Here is a 16654-nt window from a genome sequence, read left to right as displayed (position 1 = left end):
CTTTGTCTTATTTTTATTCAGTGCATTTCCCCAGCTTCCTCCACCATGAAATGACTTGGAGCCAATTAAGAGCCTTCTGCTTCCTCATCAGTAATATTTATGACTATGGAAATATTTATGATGCATGGAGAGAGCTTGGGTCAGGTAGGAGACCAAGCTTTTGCCGTCCTTGTAAATGGGATTTGTCTCCTGCTTGCTTTTGCCAGAGCTGTAAAATGGAAGAGCGCACATAGTATAGTTTAAGGTTGCTTTTTTTTTTTTTTTCATCTACCCTTAGCATTCAGGCTGTGGATTATTACTGACCTTTGTGCTTGGAATGAAGAAGGCATTTTGATTTTCTGGAGACTTTGGTAGTGTCACCCCCTTTTTCTGGGCCTGCCATCAAACCCCCTGTCCAGGCTAGAGCTATAACATGCTAGGGGAAAGCCTTTTTAAATCCAGTAACAGAAATTTCTGCAATCTGTATGAGGCTCAGGAGCTGCTGGAAGCTACCTAAATCCATAAATGTGGAAGGGCCAGAGTCATTTTGTGTTTCTGGTAAAATTGCCAAGGAAGCAATTCTTTCACCCCAGTATCCATTTTTCTTTACCCTCCCTGCATGCCTTTATTCCCATCTCTCAGGAATTTCCTTTCTCCTTCCAAGTCTAAGGCCTCCACCTGGACTGGGAACCCGTCCTCTGCTACCCAGACCTGGCCCATCTCTGTTGTTAAGAACTCCATTGTAAATGTGGCTTCTCCCTTCCCTCATCCCCCACTGTCCCCAAACACTGTTTCCATCTCTCCTATAATATTAAAATATATTTATAAAAATAAATATTTGTATCAAGAACACATTTATACAAACAGATCTATTTAGGAACGCCTCCTATGTGCCAAGTCGCCCTTTCACATGACTGCCATCTTCTCTTCGCTTCTGGAATTCTCAAAACCTGCACTCTCTGCCATAGCTTCCCCACCTCTTAGTCCTTCACAGCCTTGTCCATTCTTACCACTCTACTGAGAGAGTCCCAAAGGTTGCCATTGGCTTCTCATCTGGCAGACAGGGCAGGCTCTCCTCAGTCCTGCCTCCTTCTGGTCCTGATAACCAGTCCCCTCCCTGTCACCTTCTGAGATGCAGCAACATCCCATCACTTCCCACAACCCTACCATTCTGCCTTTTCCTTTATTGGATTTTATTTTCCTCCCACATCCTAAAGGTGGTCATTTTTCAAAGTGATGTCCTTGAACTGATGTCATCCCTTCTCCTACCACAATTTCAGCTCTCTCTGTGGGCAGCTGCATCCCGAGTCTGTGTCTAGCTCTAACCTCCCCTTGGATTTCAGACCCTAATTCCAAGTTGCTTTCTAGACACCTCTTCCTGAGTCACTTCACCCCTAAAACCAACCTTCTCTCCTACGTGAAGAGGTATAAAACACGGCTTCTGCCCCCGGGAGCTCATAATTTAGTCAGAGAGACACACATGCAGATTTTGAAATATTCTGAGAGCTAATTAACATGAAAGGTGATGTTATAATGAGAGTCATGCCACATGACAAAATGTTAAGGAGTGGCACTAATCACACTGTTCTTACTCACAGTAGAGAGAATTGTGGGCTCCACTGCCCAGGAATGGCCTTATAGAATCTGGGTCCCATCAGTGAGGAGGAACAGAAAGGGGTGTTCATTCCAGACATGCAGGGTAAGGAAGGACCTTTCAAAGAACGTCCTTTTAACCTACATTCAGCCACACCGGGCATAATGCTTCTTGACCTGAGGTAGAAATGATCCCTTAGGGAGATTTTGAAGGCCCTTTTGTTGTTAATTGTTACAATGACTGGGGGATGCTAGCAGCATTTAGCGCCTGGAACTCAGAAATGATAAATGTCCTGCAATGAGCGGGTTAGTCCCATGTCCAGCCAGTAGTGTCTAGGTTGAAAAACAACACATGTGGGGTAATGGGACATTGACTCTTCCCTGTCGTCACCATGCTCCCAAGAACTCCATTCTGGCTTGTGAAAAACTAGTAATGGAATTACCCGTATATGAAAATAACTAATGCCCAATAGACAAACCAAACAGTTGCCTAGGGCACCAGCGAACTGACAGAGAAAGAAAGGTAAGTTCAGCTGTAATGAGCTTATTCACAATTTTGCAGGCAGAAAATCTAGAAAGTTGCTTTTTAAAATTTTAGCATAAACTTTAATGTTAAACCAAAAAATAAAATTTTATTTTGAATTTCATGTGCTGTAAAATTTTATTTTGAATTTCATGTGTGAGTCCCTGTAAACTTGTCAGTGCTTAGGGCAATAAAGACATTAATCAGGTTGTAGGAGTATCCCATAAAAAAGCTATAAATGTGTGATTGAGGAGTTGCTGGAAATATTCACGATGCTGACGAGGCTCATCTCAGGGAGGCAAGACTGAAAAGGAGTGTAATTAGGAAATCTAATCGGTGGAGCTCTGTGTTGTCTGAGGGAAGACTGTAAACAGATGATGAGAGACCAGTCACTGGTCTGTTGGTCAACAAACACTTATCCACTAACTACTGTGTTCCAGGCACTGGGCTGGGCACTGGGATACAGTGGAGAACAAGTCCCTCCCTTCAGTGTGTTTACGTTCTGGGGTGCGGGAGGGGAAAACAGACAAAAATACCACAGACACAGACCCATTTATACACACCCAGATAGACATGCAGATGATCACAGGTCAGCAGAAAGCCTAGAGAACAGTGAGTCAGAACCATTTTGCAAGTTTTTCCATCCCTCTCAGGGGAGGTCAGTGGCCACTTGATGATGGGATCCCCAGGTCTCAGCAGGGTTGGTGGAAAGGAACCTTGAGGCTACCTACCTTCCCTTGTCCCTGCATACCCTGTCCTAGCCCAAGGCGCCGAACCTGGCAGCGGCATCCTGCGTGGGGCAGTGTGGTGGGTGGTGCCCAGCGCTAGGAAAATCGCCAGGGTCACAGCTGGGGAATCTGAGCCCTACTCAAATCTGGGTGGCTAGGAGCAGAACTTGACCAGGGGGAGGAGGCGTACGAAGATCCTGATTGCTCACCAGGTAAACGGTTGGAGCATGTGTTCTTGCCTTATTGGCTGTTGGGCTTGCGGGGGTGTGGTCTGATTTAAAGGAACTGGGAATTATTTTATGAACAATTCAGCCTGGTGTCAGAAGCGTGTGACTCAGAGTCCCAACAGGAAACAGATGTCACACTCATTAGAGTAACTCAAGGAGGGTGAATTTAACAAAGGTGTGGGTGAGGTGGTGGGAACCAGAAGGGATGTTGGAGTGTTTCTGCAGCCTGTAAGCTGAGCTGTAACCACCCCAGGCCCAAGTGAAAGGGGAGGGAGTGGACATTGAAACCAGGAAGTAAAAAAATCATGTAGAGGAAGGTAGAGATGACAAGGTTACCTTGAGAGAGACTGAGGGGCACAGCCAGCCTTGGGCCTCCTCGTGGAGAGGCAAGGTCTTTATGGGGGACTCTGTTCCTCTGCTGTGCAGTATTTGTGGGCTCTCCATTGGCCAAACCCAGTGAAAAGTCAGAGGACAGAGTGAGCAGAAAATAAGCAGGGCATGGTGACCAGTAGCCAAGGATGTAGGCAGTCCTGTAACACCCTCCATTGTAAACCAGGAACCCTGTCTCCCATGAGGTTAGCTAGCTTCAGGAAGAAAGAGGAACTATGCACCAGCCTGGCATCTGCCCTGAGGTGACTCTTATCTTGCCTACCTAACTCCATCAGGTACACAATGTTCCCTTTTGGAGATGTCTACTTCTTTCTCCCCATGCCACACTACCTGTGGCCACCACCCTCACTTGCCTGAATTTCTCTAACAGCTTTGCCGTCTCATCCAGTCCTCTTTTTTTTTTTTTTTTGAGATGGAGTCTCGCTCTGTCACCCAGGCTAGAGTGCTGTGGTGCAATCTCGGCTCACTGCAAGCTCCGCCTCCTGGATTCACGCCTTTCTCCTGCTTCAGCCTCCTGAGTAGCTGGGATTACAGGGGCCCACCACCACGCCTGGCTAATTTTTTGTATTTTTAGTAGAGACGGGGTTTCACTGTGGTCTTGATCTCCTGACCTCGTGATCCGCCCGCCTCGGCCTCCCAAAGTGCTGGGATTACAAGCGTGAGCCACCGCGCCCGGCAACTCTTATATATTCTTTGAGTCTCTGCTGAAACATTATTTCCTGCAGGAGGTCCCCACCCCTTTTCTCTCCCACAGCATCCTATATGACTTCGTTTATTTGATGTCTGTCTGCTTCTCTCCACGTGGGAAGGGGCCAGGTCTGTTTTATCCATGATAGTGTGCCCACCCCTAGCTCAGAATCTGGCATGCAGCAGGCACTGGTTACATATGTGGTAAAGGAGGGAGGCAATAGGGTTCTCCCACTAGACTATGACAAGGAATAAAGAATTGTATGTTCCAGGGGTGAACTCGGGTTTTGTGGGGCCTGAAGCTTAGATAATTTGAGGTTTTCTTTTTTTTGAGATGGAGTCTCACTCTGTCACCAGGCTGAAGTGCAGTGGCGCGATCTCAGCTCACTGCAACCTCCACCCTCTGAGTTCAAGAGATTCTCCTGCCTCACTCTCCCGAGTAACTGGGATTACAGGCGTCTGCCACCATGCCCGGCTAATTTTTTTGTGTTTTTAGTAGAGATGGGGTTTCACCATCTTGGCCAGGCAGGTCTTGAACTCCTGACCTCGTGATCCACCCGCCTTGGCCTCCCAAAGTGCTGGGATTACAGGCATGAGCCACCACACCCGGCCGAGGGTTCTCTTCAAGAAAAACACAAGATTACAGAAACAAAATTAGGCAGGAAAGTGGACCTTTATGTAGACTGGGAAAAGAAATAAATTGTAAAGCTTTTAAAGTGGAAAAATACTTCAAATATCACAAAATATAGAAAACTAATATCATGTTTTTGTTAGTTAACTGCCTAGCACACTGCAATAAGTCTTTCTCCACATTTTTTTGGCTGAATAATACTCTTATTGCCTCTTCATAGGTAACAATTTTGTAATATTTTCCATATAGAGAATGGAATGAGAATTAAGTCCTCCAGCATAATAAAAATTATATTTATGATTGATGGGATGCATAAACACATGCGACCACAGCCAGACATACTTGTTTGTAGGACTGCTACAGTTTGTATCCTACGAACACAGGAATTCTGATAAATTATATTTGGCATTTTAAAAAGGCGAAAAAAAGGAAAGCATGTAATTGTATCGCCTCATTACTCAATATATATATGCCTAATGTATATGACTAGGTATCAGTGAGAACTGGATTCTGCACTTACAATTTTACACATCTGATGATTGGAAGAATTTCCTACAGACTAGCTTTTGGCTCTATACAGTTCAAATCTTGTTTCTCCTCCATTACCCACATGCTTCCAGGGCCAGGTTGTATAGGACACTGGCAAATCTCATATGGTCTTTGGTCCGGCATTTGAGTGTCATAATGCCAGGTAAGTTGGCACCATGGGCAGTAAGCATGTTTCTGGGAGCCATTTCTGCACTGAGATGGCTAGCAAAAACCAACTCTATACAACAGTGACTGCAAACCACCTAGATATGTCCCATAAAACAACTGTATCCCCAACTTAACTTCCCCCAGCCAGATCGCAAAAATGTCCATGGCCACTTCAGTTCTGGGCAACATGAGGGGGAGTGTGACAGAGGGGAAGTCTGAGTGGAAAGAGATAGCAGTCTTTTTTTTTTTTTTTTTTTTGAGACGGAGTCTCGCTGTCGCCCAGGCTGGAGTGCAGTGGCGCGATCTCGGCTCACTGCAAGCTCCGCCTCCCGGGTTCACGCCATTCTCCTGCCTCAGCCTCTCCGAGTAGCTGGGACTACAGGCGCCCGCCACCACGCCCGGCTAATTTTTTGTATTTTTAGTAGAGACGGGGTTTCACCGTGGTCTCGATCTCCTGACGTCGTGATCCACCCGCCTTGGCCTCCCAAAGTGCTGGGATTACAGGCGTGAGCCACCGCGCCCGGCCGAGATAGCAGTCTTAACTGAGTGTGGTTCAAATAGCTGACTTTGGCAAGTTTCACAAAACGTGACCGCCATGAACACATTACTAGGGTCCCCTTCAAAACTTGTCCTAATGGGCAGCCCTAAAGCTTAAGTTTCATTAACTTCATGGTAAATTTGCCTCTGCCTATATCGTATTCATTATTATGTGCGACCTCTGGCACCGCGCCTGGCACATAGTAGTTGCTTAATAAATATATGCTGAGTAAGGAAAAGTGTTGCTTGGCCTCATTACCCAGGAAATAATCTCTTCTCTCAGTAGATCTCATCCCTCTTTTGAAAGCAGGTGCTCAGAATAGTTGATAGACTTATTGGAGGCACTGGGAGGGGAAAGAAAGGTACCGCTTGGCGGGATAAGCTTTCCCATCTGCTCATCACTGGGCAAATAAGCCTACGCCAACACGTCAGCTGCCCTCATTAGCAGTGAAGCGGCCCTGGCTGCCCTCTTGGGGTTATTCTAATTGGCTCCAATCAGGGAAAGCCAGGTCTGGGCTTTATAAACAATGACAGCAGCTCCACCATTAGAAGAGCAGGTAGAAAGGTCACAGTGGAGACACCATTTCCAAGCACAGAGTAATTACAACTCATTCTGGCTTTCACAGCTATGCTGAGGAATCTTTATTTGTCTAGCCCTGCTGATAGTGGCCTTCCGGCTTCCTGCTTCCATTTTCTTCCTTGTCATGAGTTAGCTGAACTTCGGGGTCCAACACACATTTTTCTTCATGGCCTTGGGTCCAGCAAGAAGAAAAAGTCTGGATTTGTAAGGGGCTGACTCTAGGGGTCTCCGGTGCTGAAGAATTAGAGTCTAAAATTCTAGGGTAAGGAGAGTAGGCTATGTTCTAGACAAGCAAGAGTCTTTGGAGGACCGTGGTTTAAATGTACTGGTGACTGAGAAGCAAATACACTTCATACGCTAGCAGCCACTTGGCACGTCCACCTTGTCTGCTGCACTCTCGGCAAAACCTTCCCAGACCCCCGGGGAGTGAGCCACTCCTCTAGGCTCCCACAACATTGGGCCCATGTCTTTATTACACGACTCACTGCATTGTCTTTCATTTATTAGCTTAGCCATCTGTCTTCCCAGATGGACTGCCAGCTCCTCGAGGGCACTAACCAAGCCTCATTCATATTTATATTTTTGATTTATTCCCTAGCACAGAGCCTAGCACTTGGTACATATTGACTGACTCCTCAAAGGAAGGGAATGGAAGACACTGGTAATAAGATGAACCAGGAGCTTCCAGATAGCTGAACACATGGAGGGTGGTGCACCCAGAGAGGACACAGAAGCTCCACACTCCTACCCCCAAACCACGCTCTATGTGTCTCTTCATCCGTATCCTTTATAATAAACCAGTAAACATAAGGTCTATAAGAAAGTAATAGGGTTAAGTGAGGTCATAAGGGCAAGGCCTTATCCCATAGGACTGTTGTCCCCATGAGAAGAGGATGAGACACCAGGGAACCTTCTCTCCACAAAAGCATAGCCAAGAGGCCATATGAAGATGCAGCCAGAAGGCAGCCACCCACCAGGAGGGAGGAGAGCCCTCATCAGAAACCAACCCTGGTGGTGCACTGATAATTGGATCTAACCTCCAGAAATGTGAGAAAATAAAATTTTTTTTTTTAAAGATGAACCGGTGTGGGCGTAGAGTTTTACAGTAGAAATAATATGTCAAAGAGGTTAAGTTTGGTCTTGGGAGTAAACTGGTTCAAATTCCAGTTCTACCACTATTTTAATGAGGATTAGGTTTGGCTGCAAATGACAAACCCCAAAACAATAGCAGCTTAAGCAAGTTAGATGTTTACTTTTCTCTTTCATGTAAAATTTTGGAGGTGGCCACCTCAGGATTCCCAAGTTAACTCCAGCATGTCCTCAGGGACCAAGGCTCCTGCTCCCTTACGGCTCTGCTGTTGATGGCCTTGGTCACATCATGGCACTGGCTGGCACCCTCTGGCTCAAGCTGTCACGTCTGCATTTCAGCAGTGGAGAGAAGGCTGAGAGTTCCAGGAAGTTGCACATACCGCTTTTGTTTATATCCTATTGCCCACAATTTAGTCACACGGACACCTAGCTTCAACAGAGTCTGGAGAATGTAGTCATAACTCTAGAAGGCCACATGCTCAGCTAAAAATGAGGGTCTACTACTGTACAAGAAGGAGAAATTAGATTTTAGAGAAAAATAGTTTCTGTCATACCAGCTGTGTGACTTTGGGGAAATGAATTAATCTGATTCTCAGTTTCCTCATTCAAGAGTTAGAAGAATGCAAGCAAACACCTTAGCAAAGTGCCTTGCATTGATGAAGGGTTGAGCTATTATTATTTTCCTGTGGTTGTGGCTAGGCTGGCAGGAGGCAGTATCGCTCACGGGAGAGTGTACACACAAGCCTGCCCGAATCTGAGTTTTTTTTCGTGCCACTTACCAGCTCTGTGACTTGGGGTTTGTTACTTGACCTTTCTGAATCTTAGTTTTTTCATTTATAGAATGCAGGCAGCAATAATCCTTTCTTTATAGGGTTCTCGTGAGGACTGAGATATCGTATGTAAAGCATTTCGTAGAGTACTAAGCAAGAAAGGCTATAAGTGATGGCTTCTTCTATTATTACTAGTCAAGACAAGCCCTGAGTGACCTTGAGATCAACCATGAAGAGGACGCTGGAGAAGGTTCCACAGGATTCTGCCTGGCCACCAGACTCCAAAATTCAGCTCGTTCTAAGGGACGGGACTGATGCTGTAACCAGGAGGCAATAAATTAACTTGGCCTCCAATGACTGTATTAGTACGCTTGCATTTTGAATTCTCTCCAAATACAGCTGATCTTAAACGCAACGGGAACATCTGCCTTCCTGCATGTTTTCACTCCCCCAAACTGTCAGCAATTCTCATCTACAGGGTGCCTTTCCCAAAGGGCTCAGGCAAGAAGCACCAGGATGAGAAGTCCTAAAGCCAGAAGGAATTTCTGGCCCCAGCAGGACCCGGAGGGCTGTGCCCAGGCTGTTTATAGGCTGGGATTGCCTGTCCCCTCAGGCAGAAGTTGCAGAGAAGCAGAAAATAAGCCAGGATCAGGTGAGCCAGACTTCAGCTTGATGAAACAAGCAAAACACACTATTTCTCTTTAGCTCGGGCTCCTGGGATTAGCGGTTAGGTCCCTAGAGTATACCAGGTGTTTATTCTCGGAGACCTGAGGCTCCAAGGAGTAGCAAGAGTCGGAGGCCCAGGGCCTCCCCAGGTAGCTCATCGTTGGTTCTACTTCTTGCAGAAGCCAAATTGGGATTCCCTGCCATATACCCTTCAATGTTCACAGGCTGCTTCTCAATTCAGCATCAGCTGAGCAACTGCCAGGGGTCCCTGAGAGACAGGAAAGACTGGGTGGGAAATGGACGATTGCGGCCCTGCTGGCTCCCAGACTTCCAGGCTCCCAAGGCACCCTTCCCACTCAGCCCTACTGACTGCCATAGTGACTGCTCCATCAGTTACCATGGCCGCTCGGCAACCCACCTGTAAACGAAGCCACTGTTTGATCCCAGAAAACTCCTAGTTAAATCACAAATCTGTTGTTTTTCTGCAGTCTGCGAAGAGGATGTATCACCTGAAGCAAAAAATTGGAAACAACCTAAATGACTAAGGAAAATGGACTGGTTGCACAAACGACGGTTCCATCATTTCAAGTAATATTATGTGGCCATTAAAAAATATAAATCATTTTTCTGAGGATCTGGCAAGATGGCAGAGGTAGAGCAGAAGAAGAAGCGGACCTTCCTTCCGCAAGTTCACCTACCGCGGCGTGGACCTCGAGCAGCTGCTGGACATGTCCTCCGAGAAGCTGATACAGCTGTACAGTGCGCGCCAGCAGCGGCGGCGGCTGAACTGGGGCCTGCGGCGGAAGCAGTACTCGCTGCTGAAGCGCCTGCGCAAGGCCAAGAAGGAGCTGCCGCCCATGGAGAAGCCGGAAGTGGTGAAGACTCACCTGCGGGACATGATCATCCTGCCCGAGATGGTGGTGGGCAGCATGGTGGGCGTCTACAACGGCAAGACCTTCAACCAGGTGGAGGTCGAGTCGGAGATGATCAGCCACTACCTGGGCGAGTTCTCCATCACCTACAAGCCCGTGAAGCACAGCCAGCTTCAGGGCCACCCACTCCTCCTGCTTCATCCCCCTCAAGTAGTGGCTCAGCTAATAAAGGCGCACATGTCTCAAAAAAGAAAAAAAAAAAAAAATATATATATATATATAAAATCATGAGGATATATATAATCATGAGGAGATATATATATATATAAAATCATGAGGATTATGTGGTGACTTGGAAATGTGGTTATATTATGATGTTCAGTGAAAATATAAAATCTCATCTCTGCCATGAGTGCAGTGGTAAAAACTATATGTACATCTGGATAAAGAAAAACACACCAAAAAAGAGAAAAAAATGGGGTGGCAGGATGGTGGGTACAATTTCCCCTTTCATGTATTCTGGTGTCTTTTCCTGCTGTTGGTGCACTAAGTAAGAAAATCATTTTAAAATCTTGCTCACTAACCTATCATGCACTTTCACCTTCTCCCAAAGAGGAAAAAGCCTCATTCACTGAAATTTGCTAGTGTAGCTCCTTTGCTTATTTTGATATCAGTTTTTCAATCAATATTCTCAGGAAAAGATATGACTATTTTAAGTTGAAAGCAAACCACAGACAAACTCAGTTCCCTGGTCAATTATCCTCCCAGTAGGTGGTGACAGTTAAAAGCAGCTCCTTAAGGGCCAAAAGCAGCTCCTTAAGGGCCAAACCCTGCAGTGAGGCCTGTAAATAACTTAGATTCTTCAGGTGCTCAGCGTTTGAATTCCTGGATCACCTGTGGCAGGCTCACCTGAAGTAGACATTAGAGGTGGGGCTGTTCTGCACCAGGAACAAAGCTACTCAAAAATCCTTGACTCTTTGAATTTGGCTGAGTGAACAGGAAAATTAAGAAATCATCACTTTAAAATGACCTAGAATTTCAGGAGCCACTTTAATACCCTTCCTGCCACCAGCTCATTGTGTAAGCCTAAGCACATCACTTAGCCACTCTCCAGACTAAGGGAACAGATTGTAGCCTGCCTGTAAATGGCTGATGGACAGAAAAACATGAACACGATGGTGCTGAGCACTTTGCAAAAAGGAAACAGTCCATTTAAAAGAACCTGGGATCTGGAGTCAGAAAGTCTGGATCCAAGCCAAAATCTGCCACGCATGAACACTGGGACGTTAGGCTATTAGTTTCTGAGTCTGTTTCCTCAGTAAAATGGGGATAATATTCTGCACAACTGGATTGTTTTGACATTTAAGTTAGTTTATGAGAAAAAGCTTTGTAAATTGTAAAGCACATGTATTAGTTTTTAGGGTTGCCATAATAAAATTCCACAGACTGTGTGGTTTAAACAACAGAAATTAATTTTTTTTCCACAATTCGTGAGGCCAGAAGCCTGAGATTAAGGTGTCAGCAGAGTTGGTTTCTTGTGAGGCCTCTCTCCTTGGCTTACAGACGGCTGCCTTCTCTCTGTGTCTTCCCATGATCTTTCTCGATGTGTGTCCATGTCCTAGTCTCCTCTTCCTATAAGGACACCAGTCATATGGAATTAGGGCCCACCCAAATGACCTCATTTTAACTTCATTACCTCTTAGAAGACCTTATCTCCAAATACAGACATACTTTATCTGTTTTATTGTACTTGGCTTTTTTATGCTTCACGGAAATTGCTTTTTTCACAAATTGAGGGTTTGTGGCAACCCAGCATTGAGCAAGTCTATTGGCATCATTTTTCCAAATACACGTGCTCACTTCATGGCTTTGTGTCACATTTTGGTAATTCTCATAATATTTCAGACCTGTTCATTATTATTTCTGTTGTGATAATCTGTGATAAGTGATACTTGATGTTACTATTATAATTGTTTTGGGGTGCCATGGACTGTACCTATATAAAACGGCAAACATAATTGATGAATTTGTGTGTTCTGATTGCTCCACTGATTGACTGTTCCCCAATCTCTCCCTCTCCTTGAGCAGAAATCCATGGATAAGTGGACCTGCATAGTTCAAACCTGTGTTGTTCAAGGGTCAATTGTATTTTAAGCCCACTGTTGCGACCTACTGCTCAGAAAAAAAGATTTCTTTCCAAATATTACTGTTCATTGACAATGTACTTTGTCATCCAAGATCTCTGATAGAGATGTACAAGGAGATTAATGTTTTTATGTCTGCTAACACAACATCCATTCTGCAGCCCATTGATCAAGGAGTAATTTTGACTTTCAAGTCTTGTAATTTAAGAAATACATTTTGTAAGGCTATAGCTGCCACAGACAGTGATTCCTCTGATGGAGCTGGGCAAAGTAAAATTGAAAATCTTCTGAAAAGGATTCACCATTCTAGATGTCACTAAGAACATCTGTGATTCATGGGAGGAGGTCAAAATATCAACATTAGCAGGAGTTTGGAAGAAGTTGATTCCAACCCTCATGACTGACGAGGACCTTAAGACTTCAGTGGAGGAAGTAATTGCAGATATGGTAGAAATAGCAAGAAAACTAGAATTAGAAGTGGAACCTGAAGATGTAACTTGAGAAAAGAAAAACAGCTCAGACCAGAAAGACTTACACCTACCCGTGCCTGGGGGTAATTGTTGAAAGACATTTGTTTCTGAGCAGCTGCCTCACCCATGATCTTCTTGTTCCTGGAATTTGTGATACAAAGGACAATGTATAGCCAATGAATAGCTTATGTTATTTTAATGTAAATTCTTGGTAAACACCTTCAGAACTTGCTCTTCTTTTTTCCTTTAAAAACCCACTTATACCTGCTGCTAATTAGAGCATATGTTCAGGGCAACTTCATTCTATGCTCCTATGTTGCAGTCCTCAAACTTGACCCAAATAAACTCTCTGCTTACACTAATTTTGCCTCTGTTTTTTCCTCCAGGTTGACATTTTGAATTGCTGCAATTTTATGATAAAACTTGAATGGATGAGGAGTTGCTTATCATGGATGAGCCAAGAAAGTGTTTTTTTGTTTTGTTTTGTTTTTTGTTTTTTTTTTTTAGATGAAATCCACTCCTGGTGAAGATGCTGTGACCATCGTTAAAATGACCACAAAGGTTTTAGAATATTACAGAAGCCTAAAGCAGTGACAGGGTTTGAGAGGATTATGTCCAATTTTTTTCCATCTGTGGGATATGATGAGGTTTCTCTTCAAATAATCTGATCAATCTTTTATTCTTTAATTCATAGTTACCCACCCCCTTTTTTTCTCCTTTTTTCTCCTTTTTTTCCTTTTTGCCTTTGTTAGGTGCACAGGCACGCCACAGTACCAAGCGTTATGAGTACCAGCTCACATTCCTTTCCTTATTTGGAAAGAGGACTAACTTTCTAGCTCATTACAGACACCCTTTCCCCTTCCTCTCCACTTTCTTTTACGTGCCCACCCTATCTAAAAAAATCAAATGTTTAGCCAACCGGGATTAGTTTAGATTGTACAACCTGACCCCGGCCAATGAGGAAAGGATACAGGGGCAGGACTTGCGTCAGGAATAAAGGCTCTCATGCCCCTTTGTTCAGGTGTGCTCTCATGGCGACTGGCCAAGGAGGCACCCCTCTGCACAGAAGTAAAATTGCTTTGCTAAGAATCCTTTGAGTGTTCAATTTCCTTAGGATTTTGAGCCTTATTCCTAACACATCCCCTCAAGAATTTATCCTTTGAGTTATAAAAACAATCCAATTACACTCTTTACATTATTTAAAAATGTACTATTCGGCCAGGCACGGTGGTTCACGCCTGTAATCCCAGCACTTTGGGAGGCTGAGGCAGGCAGATCACCTGAGGTCAGGAGTTTGAGACCAGCCTGACCAACACGGAGAAACCCCGTCTTTACTAAAAATACAAAATTAGCTGGGCATGGTGGTGCATGCCTGTAATCCCAGCTACTTGGGAGGCTGAGGCAGGAGAATCACTTGAATCCGGGAGGCGGAGGTTGCAGCGAGCCAAGATTGCACCATTGCACTCCAGCCTGGGCAACAAGAGTGAAACTCTGTCTCAAAAAAAAAAAAAAAAAAAAAATGTACAATTAAGTTATTATTGACTATACTCATCCTATGGTGCTATAAGATAGTAGGTCTTACTCATTCTGTTTTTTGTATTAAATACTTATCAACTATCCACACCTCCCCACCAAGTTTCCTAATACCCTTCCCAGCTAGTAACCATCATTCTACTCTCTGTGTCCATGAGTTCAATTGTTTTGATTTTTAGACCCCACAAATAAGTGAGAACATACAATGTTTGTCTTTCTGTGCCTGGCTGATTTCACTTAACATAATAATCTCCAGTTCTATCCATATTATTGCAAACGAGTGGATCTCACTCTTTTCTTTTGTGGCTGAATAGTACTCCATATGTGTATGTACCACATTTATTTATTTTTTTTTTTTTTGAGACAGAGTCTTTCTCTGTCGCCCAGCCTGGAGTGCAGTGGCGCGATCTTGGCTCACTGAAACCTCCGCCTCCCGGGTTCAAGTAATTCTCTGCCTCAGCCTTCCAAGTAGCTGGGATTACAGGCATCCGTCACCGTGCCTGGCTAATTTTTTTGTATTTTTAGTACTGACAGGGTTTCACTATCTTGCCCAGGCTGGTCTGGAACTCCTGACCCTGTGATCCACCTGCCTTGGCCTCCCAAAGTGCTGGGATTACAGGCGTGAGCCACTGTGCCTAGCCCCACATTTTCTTTATTCATTCATCTGTTGATGGACACTTAGGTTGCTTCTAAATCTTAGCTATTATAAACAGTGCTGCAACAAACCTATATAGGAGTGCAGATATCTCTTTGACGTACTGATTTCCTTTCTTTTGGGTTTACTTTCAGTAGGATTGTTGGATCATATGGCAGCTAAATTTTTAGTTTTTTCAGGAACCTCCAAACTGTTCTCCATGGTGGTTGTACTACCTTACATTTCCACCAACAGCATATAGGGTTCCCTTTTCTCCATGTCCTTGCCAGCATTTGTTATTGCCTTCTTTTGGATATAAACCATTTTAACTGGGGTGAGAGGATATCTCATTGCAGTTTTGATTTGCATTTCTCTGATACTCAGTGATGTTGAGTACCTTTTCATATACCTGTTTGCCATTTGCATGTCTTCTTTTGAGAAATGTTTATTGAGATCTTTTGCTAATTTTTTATTGGATTATTAAATTTTTTTCCCTATGGAGTTATTTGAGCTCCTTATATATTCTGGCTATTAATCCCTTGTGGGATGGGTAGTTTGTAAATATTTTCTCCCATTCTGTGGGTTGTCTCTTCACTTTGTTGGCTGTATTTTCTCTGCAGAAGCTTTTTAACTTGATGTGATCCTACTTGTCCATTTTTGCTTTGGTTGCCTGTGTTTGTGGGATATTGCTCAAGGAATTTTTGCTCAGACCAATGCCCTGGAGATTTTCCCCAATGTTTTCCTATAGTAGTTTCACAGTTTGAGGTCTTAAATTTAAATCTTTAATCCATTTTGATTCGATTTGTGGATATGGTGAGAGATAGGGGTCTAGTTTCATTCCTCTGCATATGGATATCTAGTTTTTGCAGCATCATTTATGGAAAAGCCTGTCTTTTCCCCAGTATATGTTCTTGGCGTCTTGTCAAAAATGAGTTCACTGTAGGTGTGTGGATTTGTTTCTGGGTTCTCTATTCTGTTCAATTGGTCTATGTGTCTCTTTTTATGCCAGTACCTTGCTGTTTCGGTTACTATAGCTCTGTAGTATAATTTGAAGTCAGGTAATGTGATTCCTGCAGTTTTATTCTTTTTGCTTAGGATAGCTTTGGCTATTCTGGGTATTTTGTGGTTCAATACATTTAGGATTTTTTTTTCCTATTTCTGTAAAGAATGCCATTGGTATTTTGGTAGGAATTGCATTGAATTGTAGATTTTTCGGGGTAGTATGGACATTTTAACAAGATGGAGTCTTCCAATCCATGAACGTGGAATATTTTTCCATTTTTTTGTGTCTTCTTCAATTTCTTTCAATTGAGACCAATTTTGAAAGACATTCTGGTTAAAATGGTATCAAAGCCGGGCACAGTGGCTCATGCCTGTAATCCCAGCACTTTGGGAGGCCGAGCTGGGCGGATCACAAGGTCAGGAGATCGAGACCAGCCTGGCCAACATAGCAAAACCCTGTCTCTACTAAAATTACAAAAATTAGCTGGGTGTGCTGGCGCATGCCTGTAGTCCCAGCTACTCCAGAGGCTGAGGAAGGAGAATCACCTGAACCTGGGAAGTGGAGGTTACAGTGAGCCGAGATCATGCCGTGGCACACCAACCTGGGCGACAGAGTGAGACTCTGTCTCCAAAAAATAAAATAAAATAAAATAAAATAAAATAAAATGGTATCAAACAGCATCTCATGCTACAGAGAAAACTTTTGTGAAAGGAAGAGTCAATCAATGAGATAAATTTCATTGTCTTATTTTAAGAAATTGCTACAGCCACCCCAGCTTTCAGCAACTACAACTGTGGTCAGTCAGCAGTCATCAATATTGTGGCAAGATCCTCCACCAGCAGAAAGATTACAACTCCCTGACAGCTCAGATGATCATTAGCGCTTTTTAGTAATAAAGCATC

The 16654-nt window shown here is 44.0% G+C and overlaps 1 long non-coding RNA gene and 1 pseudogene across 1 annotated transcript in view; one reads left to right on the top strand and one right to left on the bottom strand.

Moving 5' to 3' along the window:
- Window positions 1-6644: 6644 nt before the first annotated feature.
- The window catches only part of LOC116468352 (uncharacterized), a 10849-nt gene continuing 839 nt past the window's right edge, over window positions 6645-16654 (bottom strand). The window contains exons 2-4 of the long non-coding RNA XR_004248029.2: window positions 12654-12723; window positions 9515-9605; window positions 6645-6742 (exon numbers count right to left, since the gene is read on the bottom strand). This is a non-coding gene — a long non-coding RNA (uncharacterized LOC116468352). The remainder of the gene's footprint in view (window positions 6743-9514; window positions 9606-12653; window positions 12724-16654) is intronic.
- On the top strand, window positions 9740-10182 carry LOC116468351 (small ribosomal subunit protein uS19-like; annotated as a pseudogene).

The sequence above is a fragment of the Hylobates moloch genome, unplaced genomic scaffold, assembly GCF_009828535.3.
Source record: "Hylobates moloch isolate HMO894 unplaced genomic scaffold, HMol_V3 SCAFFOLD_5, whole genome shotgun sequence".
NCBI lineage: Eukaryota > Metazoa > Chordata > Mammalia > Primates > Hylobatidae > Hylobates > Hylobates moloch.
The sequence above is the reverse complement of the archived record's forward strand: the minus strand, read 5'-3'. Positions and strand labels throughout refer to the sequence as shown.